At 37.0% G+C, this 12,966-nt stretch overlaps 1 long non-coding RNA gene across 1 annotated transcript; it reads left to right on the top strand.

Moving 5' to 3' along the window:
* The first annotated feature begins 1,635 nt into the window (after nt 1-1,635).
* On the top strand, nt 1,636-7,632 carry LOC113902437. The gene is made up of 3 exons (XR_003513817.1): nt 1,636-1,742; nt 6,751-6,809; nt 7,416-7,632. It is a non-coding gene; the product is annotated as an uncharacterized LOC113902437 (long non-coding RNA).
* The last annotated feature ends 5,334 nt before the right edge of the window (nt 7,633-12,966 follow it).

Raw genomic sequence — 12,966 nt, 5'->3', positions numbered from 1 at the left:
GATTCATGGGGTCACAAAGAGTCGGACATGACTGAGCTACTGAACTGAACTGGATCTCTGAAGAATAACGTGAGCTTAGATGAGTCATATCTGTAAACATTTTTAGAAGTGAAGTGAAGTCGCTCAGTCATATCTGACTCTTTGCGACTCCATGGATTGTAGCCTACCAGGCTCCTCCATCCATGGGATTTTCCAGGCAAGAGTACTGGAATGGGTTGCTATTTCCTTCTCCAGGGGATCTTCGCAACCCAGGGATCGAACCCAGGTCTCCCGCACTGTAGGCAGACGCTTTACCGTATGAGCCACCAGGGAAGTCTCAAATATTTTTAGGAGCATCCAGCAAATCCAAGGTGGCTTACCAGGTGACTCAGTGGTAAAGAATCCACCTGTCACTTCAAGAGTCACAGGAGATGTGGGTTAAGTCCCTGGGTTTGGAAAATTCCCTGGAGGAGAAATTGGCAACCACACTCCACTATTCTTGCCTGGGAAATCTCATGGACAGAGGAGGAGCCCAGCCAGTTACAGTCCATGGAGTCACAAAGTTAGACACGACTAAGAACCCACCCAGTAAATCCAGGTTAGCAATGTTTATTCTGTACCTTCCAATTTCTGCACCTGAAAACCTTGTATTACTTAAAACTTAAAATTATATAATTATTTGAGGGTGAAAAATTAAAATTTGAGTTAACAAAGTTAGCGAAAGTTAATTTTGCCGTGTTGTTCAGTCATTGTGTCCAACTCTGCAACCCTGTGGACTGCAGCACGCCAGACTTCCCTGTCCTTCACTGTCTCCTGGAGTTTGCTCAAACTCATGTCCATTGAGTTGGTGATACCATCCAACCATCTCATCATTTCTCGTCCCCTTCTCCTCCTATCCTCAATCTTTCCAGGTATCAGGGTGTTTCCAATGAGTCGACTCTTCACATCAGGTGGCCAAAGTATTGGAGCCTCAGCTTCAGCTTCAGTCCTATACTTTGTGTTACTTACTGGATATTACATGATATGAGATATAATTTGATTTCTGCCTCTTTAAAACTTTTACCTCTAAAATTTGTACTTGCATTTAGCAGTGATTATATTACATTTCAAACCAGTTAGATTTTTGAATCTAGGAAGAATACACTTTTTGAAATCTAGGATGAATAAAAAATATTCTAAGTCTATATTGCATTATTCAAAAAATGAGATTATTAAGGTTAAATCATTAAGGGAAAAAACTCTCGATGTCTTCAAATTTAACTTGAAAAGAGTTTCTTTAACTCATTTTATGCTATTTAACTTCTAAAAAATTTATTCAAATTTCAAAAATTAGACAAATTAGCTCATGAATTCATTTTGTTTAGCAAATATACATTGTACGTCTACCATGTAGCAGGCATTGTGCAAGGGCTGAGGCTTCCAAAGTGAACAGAACCTTAGGTTTTTAGGTCAGTTGAGATTAAGAGAGATGTACTTTGAGTCAGTGTTTTTCTTGTTGATGGGCGAACACGTTTGTTATAAATGCAGGCATGTTCACTCTCTGTCCACCATACTAAAGACTAAGCCTTGAATCATATTGTTATAAATGTTTTTTCATGTAATTTAATATTATTTATATGTGTTTACATGTAAGTTGATTGATTTGTTTTGACTGCTAACATACATACTATGTATTTTCCCCTCCTAGGCACCAAATATAGATGAAAAAGTAGATCTTCATTTTATTGCATTAGTTCATGTAGATGGGCATCTCTATGAATTAGGTAAGAACTATTTTAATTTATCCTGGGGAGAAAAATAGTAAATGGGAAAATTTGTATTTATGAAAACATGACTGTTGATATTTATTGTGTTCACTTAAGTTGATTACCTTTCAGCACTGAGTTGGCATAATAACAGTTTTCTGCTTAAGATTTCTTACTAGAAAAAGTAAAACTGTTTTGTTGTTCAAGTGACTTATTAAGATAGTTCAAGAATGCTTGCAACCACCTTTGCAAAACAGGCAAGTAAAAATTATTATAGGAAACTCCTATAATCACTTCAGAATTCTTTACTAAATTTTTGAATTGGTATCAGCAACATCTTGGATGACCATTTAAAACTAGTTTCTTGATCCTGAAACTAGTTTTAAAACATAGTTTATTATTCATAATGATTAGTGTTTGTATTCAGCAATTGGTATCACTAGTTTTTAAGCTTTTGTAACGTCCTTTTGTATCACATCTGATTTTTCAAAAGACTTTACAGGAATCTATGTTTTCTGGCAACAGTTCCTTCAGGCGTGTGTCCACGTCCCTATGATTAATTACTTGGTATTGGCCTATAACTGCATTTATCTTTTAAAAGTTTAACTATCAATGGACTACTTCAGGGACTATTTGGAGATTCTTCTAATTTTAATAGTGTCACACAAGCAGAATAAGCTTGCTATGATTCTTTCATAATACTTACAGTACTTATGAGCCCTCTATGAAAACTTCTTAGATTAGAAAAAAGACCAAATAAAACAAAAGAGTGAAGTCCTTTTCAGTTTCTAGATACCATGATTTTTAGTTCTCTTCTCATTTGCTGTTAAATATTAACTTTACACTTTCACGCTTTCCTTTTCCTTAACTTATTTAAAGACAGAAAAGTTCAGAAAGGACTCTGAGTGTGACTGTAGACGTGATCCATAAAATTTAGATGGATTCTATATTTGGAATACAGCAACAGAATCATATAATTTATTTAAAAGAAGGGGCTCTGTTAAAGGGGACAAGGAAAGGAAAGAAGTGTACAACCCTGTGGATCATCTACAGTAGTAGAGTGATTTGAGTAGGAAATCAAGCTAAAATGAAGTCATTGTCACGGGAGTATGTAACAGACCTGCGGGGCAATTTAGAAGATATGCTTTCTTAATTCAGTCTTTGGAACTTACGTAGAGATAAGATGTAATAGGAATTGGGGATTTCAAATGTCTGATTGCTGGAAGCTAGTTTCCACTCTTAAAGAATAACTAGTAGGGCTTCCCTGGTGTCTCAGTGGTAAAGAATGCACCTGCCAATGCAGAAGACACAGGTTCCGCTCCTCCTCTGGGAAGATACACATGACGCAGATCAGCTAAGCCCGTGCACCCCAGCTGTTGAGCCTGTGCTCTTAAGCTCGGGAGCCACAACTGTTGGCGCCCATGTGCTGCAACTACTGAAGTCCTAGTATCCTAGAGCCTCTGCTCTTCAACAACAGAAACCTTTGTACTGCAACTAGAGAGGAGCCCTCGCTTGCCACTAGAGGAACACAGCAATGAAGACCCAGCACAGCCAAAAGAAATAATAAAGATAAATATATATATTTATATATATATATATTTTTTTTTAAAGAATAACTGGTAGAAGTGGAGGTCTAAAGAGAGTGCTGAGACTGATCAGACACATTCTCATAGATTTAGGAAAGGCCAGAGGAGTGATAAATATGACCCATAACCAGAGATTATAAAAATGTAATGGTGACTTTCAGAATGGGAGGCTGAATAATAGAACAAACAACAGTGAAGATACTTAAAAGAAAAAAAATCTGATTATCTCAGTGGGAAGGAATACATTGTCTGAAAACCCAGTTTGACTGATGAGCTGGCTCTCTGAGCTCAGAGGCTAAAGGGCAGTGGAAGGAAAGACATATATCAAAGGTTGGCTACATATGCAGGAATGGTTCTCTTTTGTAGCACGCCAAGATCAACATGAAAGGATCTTAAAATTGGCTTGAAGTAAGAACATCAGAAAAGAAAGGCAGAACTACTAAGGTCTTGTTTGGTTCAAGTATTCTTTAGCAGGAAGAATGATCAATGTGGCTGATAGAGAATTAGAGCCCTTTGGGAATTACATTCTTTAAATGAGTTTAAAAGAATTTCCGAGTTCTAAAGAATAGCGGGAATCTTTGAGATGTCATAGAGGATAGGGATAAATATTAATACAAGAAAAATTAAGATGGACAGTTACTGACTCATTGCAAGGGGAATTGGTGGTAGCCCTGATGCAAATTCCTAATTTAAAAGGAATGTTGAACAAGAGAAGTATTGAGTTAGTTCATAGAGAATAGTGGTTAAGAGAACAGCATATGGTTTTTAAGGAAAAAGTGATTTCTGAATACCTTTAATTTTTAAAATCAGGCTGTATGATTATAGACATGGGACAGGTAAATCTCTGCAGGACCATTATACAACAGAGGGTAGTGATAGCATTTAATATGTCCATTCTGTACCTAATTGTAGGGTTAACTAATGGAAGGGAGTGAGTTATTCATGTTTCTTTTATCATCCCGTCCTTGTCCTTAGGGCTTCAAGTAGTTCCTGGCATATGTCCTTTTAATTTGTCCCTGTCATTCTTTGAGCTCTTTCTAACTTTCTAGTAGAACAGCATTTCCTGGCTCATCTTTTATTTTCCATGCCTAAGCCTTCTCCAAGGAGCCCTGGTTCTTTCTATTAGAAGATGATGATTAGAACCAAGATCTGGGTGCTCATTGTTATTAAGATGCTGTCACTTTTAGGCTTTCTCAGAGGACAGAGCTAGGAAATACTTGTATGTATTATATAAATAGACACCTGTGTGTGAATAAGAATATACATGGACACACAATCAATTAGTTATATGTTTCGCTATATTAAAGAGCATTTATTTACATCTACATTTCTAATTCTAAACTAATATTATACATTTTGTGCTAGTGTTACCATATTTATGACTTCCTTTCCTGAACAGGGGAAATCTAGCTCTCATTGTCCTTTATGTATTTTCTGACTTACGCCTTCCCTGATATATAAACAAGCTCTTGGCTGCTCAGCCTAAAGCTCCGTTCCAGACACACTGCTTTCCGCCCCCACCTGGCCCCCTGATCCTGGCCTGGCGCAGACAAATAGCCGGAGCTCTCCCAAGTGTGTAGCTGCCTTCTTCCTGGCATTGTGCAGATTCCAACTGCCTCGGCCTCCTTGAACTCTGCTCCCCTCAAACTCTGCCCTCTTTTGCTTTGGTCTCCTAATTAAAGTGGCTGTAGGCTGCTTGGGTCTCCCTCTCATGCACTGGAAGAGAGCTAGTATTACTGTTGGGCTTACCTAACAGTTCTGAGTTACATATTTCCCAGTCTATAAAACAACCATTTCAGGTATTTTGTCCAGGTCTTTAGTTGTTTTCAGTGGAAAGCCTAGTCCAGTACATTATTTCATCCTGGCTGGAGAGGGGGGGTATCTGTTATTCCTGGGCCTCCCACAATGAAGATAAGAATCTGTTTCCTTTGTCACTCTTTACCTACTTCTGTCTCCCAATCACAAAGTACATACTTACTTTTCCCTGTTGTTACAGTTGTTTAGATTCTTTTTTAAAATATATATATACTTTATTGAAGTATAGCTGACTTAGAGTGTTTCAGGTGCACAGCAAGGTGACTCAGTTATACATATACACATGTATTATTTTTCAGAGTATTTTTCATTGTAGGTTATTACCAGATATTGACCATAGATCCCTGTGTTATACAATATATAGTTGTTTAGATTTTTATGACTACAGAAATGTTATTCTCAGATGTGCCATAGTTAATGTACTTTTCTTTTTCACTTTTTTATTTCTCTGTATTTAATAACTGCCCTGTTTTGCTTTTTTGGTTTGCTTGGTTCGTTTTCACTCATATTTTTCTTTAAAAGTAGTGTCTTTTAGTCCAGGCCTATCAGTATGTATGCATATTGATTCAAAAATTATTATTATGTTTCGAAGCCATGAAATTATAGAGGAGATTGTGTTTTATGGCTTGAAGTGCCATTTATAAAACATCTGAAATTATAGACTTGGATATAGACTATCAGTTAACTTTGGGTTTGCATGAGTTTATGTAATTCTGAACTTTTTCATTTTTTCATAGTGTTAAAAAAGTACTACTTTATTCAAGGTGATAATACTCTTGGTGTTGAATAAAATAATCCTAGGTTATTTAGATTGTTGTTCTGTGTTCCTGCCTTGGTACATGGTTACTAGTAGTAATATGTAAACGTTGCAGTGGTTCCCTTTCATTGGCATAAATGTCAGTTTTACTTAGGACCCCTTATCAGAAGGCTTTAAAGTGAAGAAAGAAATTTTGTGTATTTCCTTTTTTAAAAAATGTTTATTTGGCTATGCCAGATCTTTAGTTGCAGCATATGAACTCCTAGTTGCAACTTGTGGGATCTAGTTCCCTGACCAGGGATCGAACCCAGGCCTCCTGAACTGGGAATGTGAAGAGTTAGCCACTGGACCACCAGGGAAGTCCTGAAATTTCTTATATTTCTGATGGTTGTAATTTTTAAAAAGCTGACATTAGTCTTGCATATTCTTTTTAGGAAATTAAAGCCAATAGTGTTTATTTCTAACAGCATGTGTTTATGAAGTTAGACATTCAAACGTGTAAGCAAGGTTCTAAATAACCGTTAGTGTTAAAAATATTCATATGTAGCACATTTAAAGGGTTTGTTCTAGGATATTACTTTATCTTTTAACTTTTGCCTCACTATGGGAAGAGGAAAATGGAAGTTGAAAGTATTAGTACATTATCCTGTCATTCTTAATTAATGGAGACTAAAGAGATAGGACAACTGAATAAAATATGTGATTCTTGATTAGATCCCACATAGAACAAATCAGCATGGATAAAGGATATTTCTGGGTCAGCTGGAAAAATTTCTAAATGAAATAAATGTCATTAATTGTTTATATTATTAAGAAGCATAGTATCCTCTACAAACAACTAGCCATTCACCTGTTTATTTTTCCACAGATGGACGGAAACCATTTCCAATTAACCACGGGGAAACTAGTGATGAAACTTTATTAGAGGTAACAGTAAAACCTGTTGGCCCACCTTCAGTTCATTAATATTCTTGTCATCTTTAAAACATCTCTAAAGAGAACTGGTGTAACTTTTCTCTGTATATCTTCTTGTCCTGGCTTTCTGGAAAAAAATCCAAAAAGAAAAATTTGAACTAGTGTTAAAAATCTACAGCCAATGAAAGAGGTTTGGAAAACTCTTGGTGTAAACAAGTATCAAATGTGAAAAAAAACAAGAGTAGTATTGAAAACATTACACATCGTATCCCATGTTTCATTAAATCCAAGGTACCATCATTTGTTTCTCGATTTTAAAGATTTTAAAATTTATGAACAAATTGTATGGCTTAGAATCAATGAAACATGTAGTTCTCAGGTTAAAAGCTTCTTAAAAGCCTTTTAAGAAAGAACACTTCCATATCTCATACTTTTGTACTAAGCAAATTAGGCCACCCCGCTATTCACTTTTCTGGTGTCCTCTGAGTTATTTTGCATTTGAGAAAAGTAGTCTGTGGTATAAAATTACTATGAATTAGGAAGCTATGAAGCATTTTATGTATCATCTGTAAGTAAAACTGTTTTTAAACTGAAAGATTATGTCTTTTTCCCCTCTAGGATGCCATAGAAGTTTGCAAGAAGTTTATGGAACGTGACCCTGATGAACTGAGATTCAATGCCATTGCTCTTTCTGCAGCATAGCCCATCCAGAATGGAAACACCAAATACTGTATTATTTGCAACAAAATTAAATTTCCTCTGCCAGACACTAACTCACAAATTTTGATATTTTCATTAACTTGACTGATTAAACTTTATGTGAACTAAACTTTGACTTAATCTGTGTTTTATATTATTTTTTGCCCCAAATTAAAGCTGCAATTCTTTTTTTCCCTTTCTTTCTTGTGAAGGGTTTGCCTTTTTGGATGACTAGCAATATCTTTCTTATTCTCTTTGAATTTCATAGGAGAGTCTGTATTGGTATGCAGGCACAATTTCCATATGCAAGTATGAACATACATATTTATTTAACAGACATTATCATCTATTTGTAATGAGCTGGATACTGTTCTGGGGGCTGGAGTTAACAGTGAACATTATAGCAAGTTCCATAGTCATGAAGCTTATGTTCCTGTGAGAACAAATGATAAGCACATTAATGGAGCTTCCTAGGTGGCTCAAATGGTAAAGAACCCACCTGCTAACACAGGAGATGCAGGCAAGAGATGCGGATTCAATCCCTGTGTTGGAAGGATCCACTGGAGGAGGAAATGGCAGCCCACTCCGGTATTCTTGCCTGGAAAATCCTGTGGACAGAGGAGCCTGGCAGGCTACAGTTCATCAGGTTGTCAAGAGTCAGACAGTACTTGGTGACTGAACCTACACACACATACACACAAGCACATTAATAAGATACATACCAATAATAACAGCTATACAGAAAAAGTTGGATTTGTGTTAGTGACTGAGTGGATCTTTTAGGTTATTGTGGTTAGAGAAGGCTTCTGTGGGAGGTAACTTTGAGATCTGAGCAGCTAAACATAGCTAGTCATAGAAAGGTGGTGGGGAAGAGAAGAGGGACTATTTCTTGCAGAGTTCCTAAAGTAGGCAAGTCTTGCTGGGTTTTAGGACCAGGATAAAAAAAAAAAAAGGTTCATATAACCAGAGCATTGAAAGTAAGGGGGAAAATCCAAGCGATGAGGTCAGAGTTGGAGAGCTTAGTGATACAGGAATACAGGAAAAGGCATTTGGACTTAGCACAGGTGTGAAGGTAAGCCATTGGAGAGTTTTACACAGGAAAGTGACCTGATTTGGTTTATAATTTTAGGTCATTGATTACTTTGTGGATAATAAATTGGGGGGAGGGGGTAAGAAAAGGAAGAGAGACGTGCGAGAAGCCCACTGCTTTAGTTCAGTGACAGATGATGATGGCTAGGGTCTTAAAATTAGTAGTAATTTAGATTGAGATATCTGGGTAAATTTGGGTGTTTTTTTAATAAGGAACTTAAAAGGATGGGGGAAGGTGGAAAGGTATTTGTAGAGTTAGATCAACACAGGGTTGGTGTAATGGTCCATCTTTTTAGAAGAATATTGGTTACACTGGTGTATATACATTTAGCAAAACTCATTGAATTGTTACTTCACTGTATATATATTTTACCCTAAAAAACAAAAACAGGGCAGAAATGAACTGAAATGAGAATAGCAGTTAGGAAACAGATCAAATTGATCCAGAATGAAGTTCTGAACTCAAACAGTTGAATGTAGATGTTTATACATGCTTCACTGAGTTGGGGTGGATTCCTGAGGCTATAACATGAGATAAGTGGTGTTTTAAAACTATGAAACAGAGGGGTTTCCCTGATGGTCCACTGGTTAAGACTTTGCCCTCCCAAGGCAGGGTTCGGTCCCTGGTCTGGGAAACTAAGATCTTGGATGCTGCACAGCGCAGCCAAAAAAAGGGCTAAAAAAGGATATACGTATGCGTATAATTGGTTCACTTTGCTGTACAGCAAAGCCAATACAACATTGTAAACCAACTATACACCAATTAAAATTAATTTTAAAGGAAATGTTAAGTAACTTGATGCAGGTGTTAGCTAACACTATGGTAGTAGTGATTTTGCAATACATACGTTAAATAAATGGTACAACTTAGAAAAGTAATAGGGGCTTCTCTGGTGGTCCAGTGGTTAAGAATCCACCTTGCAATGGAGGAGACACGGGTTCAATCCCTGTTCAGGGAACTATGATCCCACATGGCACAAGGCAGCTAAACCCAGGTGCCCAACTCCCGAGCCTGCGTGCCATGATTAGAAGCTGGTGGGCTGCGGTAAAAGATCCTGCCTGCTGCAACTCAGACCAGACACAACCAAAAAAAAGACCCTTTTTTTTTTGAAGTAATAGGTTTGTTGAGTACATGAAATCTTTGTTATTCAAAGTGTGGTTACATCAATGTTATCTGGGGAACTTGTGAGACTGAATCAGAACCAGTGTTTTAAGATCCCTGAGTGAGTCATAATAAGTTTGGGAAGCACGAGATTAGAAAAAAAATAGACTAAAAGTCATTTTGGACCTGTCTATTAAATGTACTACCCATGTATGTTGAAGAGGGCCTGAATGAAATGTTGGCAGTAAGGATGAAGAAAAAATCGGAAACAGTTCTATAAATGGATAGTATATAGAGATGATGCTTTGTCATGCCAATAACAACCACCAAGTGTTCTGTTTTTTTTGTTATACTGTTTGCATTTTGTACTCACATTTGTCTTGTATATCATCTTAAATATTTTAAATATTCCTAAGCAGTGTTCTGCCTGTTGCCTTGCTGGGTTTCTCCTATATAATTTCTTAGTTCTTAATGACATATTAGCAAGAATTTATGTAGTTTCTCAAAGTTTTCTAGGTTGAACACTAACTTTAAAAAATCTTAATGTTTTTTATTGTTATATTTGATTTACAGTATGTTTTAAGTGTATGGAGCTTCTCAAGTGGCTCAGTGGTAAAGATCCTGCCAATGCAGGAGATGCAAGAAACATGAGTTTGATCCTTGAGTTGGGAAGATGCCCTGGAGTTGGAAATGGCACCCTACTCTAGTTCTCTTGCCTGGGAAATCCCATGGACAGAGGAGCCTGGTGGGCTACAGTCCATGGTGTTGCAAAGAGTCGTACACAACTGAGCAACTGAGCATGCATGCATGTTTTAGGTGTACAACATGATTTGAAATCAGAGATTACACTCCATTTAAAGTTATCCTAAAATAGTTGTCATATTTCATGTGCTGTACAGTATATCCTTAGAGCTTATTTATTTTATACATGATAGTTTGTATCTTTTAATACCTTATTCCTATCCCGCCCCTCCTCCCTTCCCTCTCCTACTCCCCACTGATAACCACTAGTTTGTCTTGTGAATCTATTTCTGTTTTGTTATATTCATTCCTTTATTTTTTTAAATTCCACATATAAGTTATAACATAGAGTATTTGTTTTTCTCTGTCCAACATTTCACTAAACATAGTACCTTCTAGGTCCATCCATGCTGTTGCGGATGGGAAAATCTCATTCTTTTTGGCTGAATAGTATTCTGTTGTATAGATACCACATCTTCTTTATCCATTCATCTGTTGATATGCACTTTGGTTGTTTCCATATCTTGGCAACTGTAAGTAAAGCTGCTATGGATATTGGGGTGCATTTATCTTTTGAATTAGTGCTTTTGTTTTCTTCTTTTGTTTTCTACATTCGGGAGTGGAGTTGCTGGATTGCATGGCAGTTCTATTTTTAGTTGTTTGGGGAACCTCCATACTGTTTTCCATATGCGCATTCCAGACTGCACCAATTTACATTCCCACCAACAGTGTGTGAGGGTGTCCTTTTCTCCACATCCTCACCAACACTGGTCATTTGGGTTCTTTTGATGGCAGCCACTCTTACAGACATGAGGTGATATCTCATGGTGGTTTTGATTTGTGTTTCCCTGTGCTTCCAGGTGGCCCAGTGGTGAAGAATCAGCCTGCCAGTGCAGGAGATGCAAAAGACACGAGCTCAATCCCTGGGTCAGGAAGACCCCCTGGAGAAGGAAATAGCTACCCACTCCAGTACTTTTGCTTGGAAATTCCCATGGACAGAGGAGCCTGGGCTAAAGTCCCTTGGGTCGCAAAGAGTAAGGTATGACTGAGCACAGCAGTACAAGCAAGTTGAGCACCTCTTCATGCATCTGTTGACTGTATGTCTAGTTATGAGTCATTTCTGCATATTGCTGTTAAGGACCATAATATGTTTTGGGGAAGTAAGATTAAAATGAAACTTTAAATGTTTTTCTCGGTGGACTTTTTAAGAGCTGACTAAACATCACCTTTCACTAGGCGTAGTGATTTGCTTTAAATTACTGAATCAGAGGAAATTTATGAACTCTACAAGGTTTAACTCCTAATATTTTGTGTTCATCTGTGACTAAAACAAAAGTTATCTGTATTCTATGGTGAATCAAACTTTGCATGTGTGAATGCTCATTTGCTTCAGTCATGTCTGACTCTTTGTGACCCTATGGACTGTAGCCCGCCAGGCTCCTCTGTGCATAGGATTCTCCAGACAAGAATACTGCAGTGGGTTGCCATGCCCCGCTCCAGGGGATCTTCCCGACGACAAGGATCGAAACTGCTTATCCTGCATCTCCTGCATTGCAGGTGGATTCTTTACCGCTGAGCCACAGGGGAAGCCCTTATATCTTAAATGAAAACCTTATATGTAATTAAATTATATCTTTAATTCAGTGTAAAAATTATTTAAACAAATCTGATTTGCATTTAATTTCCATCTTAGATTTGTGTACAGACAGTGCTTGTTAGGTAAGCATTATAGCTGGGCTGTGTCCAACAAACCTGCTTATTTCATTTAATGAAAATAATATAGTTTAAAAGAGATTTTTAGCCATTAATGTTTAACTACTACTGTAGTTTTCAAAAGAAGCATCTATAGGCTTAAGAGACATATATTGATGCTTGTAGAAAATTGCAAATAGACATAGTTTAATTACTTTTTAAAATACTTTTAATTACTTTAAAAAATACTTTTATATTTATAGAAATTATTTCTTCTAGGGAAAGTGTATATATATATATGTGTGTGTGTGTGTGTATTTGCATGAGTGTATATAAATTATCTGGGAATTAACAAGTATATATGTGTATATATGTACATACACATTCATATCTTGAATAGGAAACTAACTTTGGTCTAAAATTCTCTGCACATTATGAAAATCCCTGACTGGAGTTAAAGTAAAACCACTCTGACAAGTGTATAATCGTTGTAAAGGTTGTTAGAGCTAATTTAGATGGACTTGTACACATGTAAATGTTGGTAATGTTTTAATCTTATGAAATTCTCTAGTAAAATCTTAGATTCCTTATGCTCTCAACAAGATTACTACCAAAAACCAAATGTGGAATATACTGAGTTTTCAGACAGCAGAAAATAAGTTTTGTCATTTCCATTGTTTCTTTTGACTTCAAATTTTGACCGCTTACACGCATTGCATGTGTACGTTCTAGGTTGCTCAGTCACGACTGACTCTTTGTGACCCTATGGACCATAGACTGCCAGGCTCCTCTGTTCATGGGATTCTCCAGGCAAGAGTACTGGAGTGGGTTGCTACGCCCTCCTCC

The sequence above is a fragment of the Bos indicus x Bos taurus genome, chromosome 12, assembly GCF_003369695.1.
Source record: "Bos indicus x Bos taurus breed Angus x Brahman F1 hybrid chromosome 12, Bos_hybrid_MaternalHap_v2.0, whole genome shotgun sequence".
Lineage (NCBI taxonomy): Eukaryota > Metazoa > Chordata > Mammalia > Artiodactyla > Bovidae > Bos > Bos indicus x Bos taurus.
The sequence above is the reverse complement of the archived record's forward strand: the minus strand, read 5'-3'. Positions and strand labels throughout refer to the sequence as shown.